Source organism: Hordeum vulgare, chromosome 3H (genome assembly GCF_904849725.1).
Source record: "Hordeum vulgare subsp. vulgare chromosome 3H, MorexV3_pseudomolecules_assembly, whole genome shotgun sequence".
NCBI classification, from domain to species: Eukaryota; Viridiplantae; Streptophyta; class Magnoliopsida; order Poales; family Poaceae; genus Hordeum; species Hordeum vulgare.
In genome coordinates this window covers 428757771-428760190 of record NC_058520.1, presented here as the reverse complement: position 1 = coordinate 428760190, position 2420 = coordinate 428757771, and the positions used below count along the sequence as shown (strand labels likewise).

At 38.5% G+C, this 2420-nt stretch overlaps 1 long non-coding RNA gene across 1 annotated transcript; it reads right to left on the bottom strand.

The window, feature by feature from the left end:
- Positions 1 to 892: 892 nt before the first annotated feature.
- On the bottom strand, positions 893 to 1854 carry LOC123440088. The gene is made up of 3 exons (XR_006630276.1): positions 1773 to 1854; positions 1629 to 1666; positions 893 to 1119 (listed from the first exon to the last, which is right to left on the bottom strand). It is a non-coding gene; the product is annotated as an uncharacterized LOC123440088 (long non-coding RNA).
- Positions 1855 to 2420: the final 566 nt, after the last annotated feature.

Sequence of the window (2420 nt, the reverse complement as noted above, 5' to 3'; positions counted from 1 at the left end):
TCATCTTATTGCTTAGAACGACGGTAGCATAATAAGATGATCCCTCTTAAAATTTCAAGAACGTATTCCCCTAAGTGTGCACCGTTGCGAAGGATCGTTGTCTCAAAGCACCACGTGATGATCGGGTGTGATAGATTCTAACATTCGCATACAACGGGTGTAAGCCAGATTTACAAACGCGAAACACCTATGTTGACTCGACGAGCTTAGCATGTACACACATGACCACGAATACAAGAGACCGAAAGGTCGAACATGAGTCGTATGGTTGAATACGATCAACATGAAGTTGCTCACCATGGTGACTAGTCCGTCTCACGTGATGATCGTACACGGGTTACACTACAAGGAATATGCTAAGATACGACGCTATTTTTTCGTCGCTACATCGTCACGGTTTTTAATTTACGACGATCTCACGACAAAAAACCAAGCGTCGAAAACGGAGCGTCAGAAATGAACAACAGCGACGTTTTGATTAAAATCGTGGTAACTTTTACGACGATTCCTGGATCGTCGTAACCTTTACGACGATCCTAAATCATCGTTGGCAATCAAACCCAGTCCTACGTGGCAAAATTACGACGAAATCAAAACGTCGTGGTTGAAATCAGCCCAACCCATTTCAATTGATCACATGGGCTGGTTTTATTTTTTGGGGCTTTTTCTTATTGGGCTTCTTTTTGGGCCTTAGCCTATTTACAACCACTTTAGTATTTTTTTTTTGAATTTTGGTTCGTGGCCTTTTACTTTCTACTGATTTTATTTTTTGGCTATTTTATTTTTGTACTGGTCCCACATGTCATGCTGATCTCAAAATTAGTCCCACGCGTCAGAAATTTCACATTTTGTCAAATAAATATCATAACTTTGTCCCCTTGTCAAGTTGCCATTTCATAAGTATTCAAATCACATTCAAAATCAATATGTTAAACAGGCTAGGGAGCAAATGAAATTCGTCCAAACCAACATTAAATTTGTCTATTACAATCTTTACACTACACCACAACCCAGATATGCCTACTACTGCCTACTATTACAACACATATGCTACTCTTTGTTCATACGCTTCATAGCTTCATACTTGGCTTCGTACTTCACCTGTGCAAAAACTATATCCTGTGAGATCAAAGAAACCCATGAGTACCTTAATACACCACCAAACATCAAATATGAAGGTTAAATTGGCGAATACTCAGGAATGCAAAAAAGAAAATGTTCATGGTGAAATTTCAGAAAATTTGGAAAAAAACAAATGGACATACACACAAATAAAGCAGAGATAACCCAAGGGCCTGGTGAGGCAGAAATATAGAATAAAGAAAACAATCATATTGTTAAGTAGACCACAGAACCATGTAAATAACTTTAGGCAGCTACAGGAAGAACACATCAAGCTAATACATCGAATGTAAAAATTATTCAACGCACAATAAGGAACAACATTACATAGAATAAATATCCTTTGCAGTCGGTATGTTTATTATATCTAACACCATGTAGGCATATATAAAGTATAATCTACAGAAACAAGTTGTTTGCTGCTTCTGAAGCCAAGCCCCATAGCCTATCTATGAAGCATCATCATGAGATACACAAGGAAACAAAAATTTACGCATGTCACTTACCAAACCGAGTCAGATAACTCATGAATTGCGCTTTCGGACTGAAAAGAAAAAATGATGATTCAAGTTAGGTTTGTTGCACAAGATACAGTTTTTAACCAGGAACTTTAGATACCTTTTTAGAGATGAAATAGCAACTTTAGATACCTTTTTAGAGATGAAATAGCAAAATTCTTCCCAGAACATCAAGTCTGACTCTGGTTCATTCCCCACCTGCAATTACAAGAGAAGTTTTTTTGAGAATAAGGGTATAAAGTGTAAACCATATAACTTCTACAGAAAAAAGTTCACTCCAAATAGCAAAGGTGAATCTGCAAGTTTTCATAGATCTGGCCATCCAACATACGACTAAGAAAAGTTTCCAACTTTGGGTCAACACTATACAGTTAACATAGCAAGTGTATATTTATGGAAATTTGGGTCAAGATCCCATACAATTAACATAACAAAGGTAAATCTGGAAGTCATCACTCCCAAAATAGATGTTCTAGTCATTCCCTTGATCGAGAAACCAATCTCCAGATTGGTACCTCTCCTATGCATCAGTATGAAATAAGAGAAGAAGATGAGCTGGCATACCTGCACAAGGGCTGGTGACGCAGTTGTGTAGCACCGCAGTCTGAACCTCTCCTAAGTCTAAACCGCACTGCAGTCTGAACCACTCCTAAGTCTGAACGAGTGCATGCCCAATGCTAACGCTAGAATCGTCGCATGCTGCTCCCCTAATTCAGTCGATGACAATGCAGAGGCGTCGCCAGCTGACATAATTTTAGTGCATATAGCTAACAAACTCCT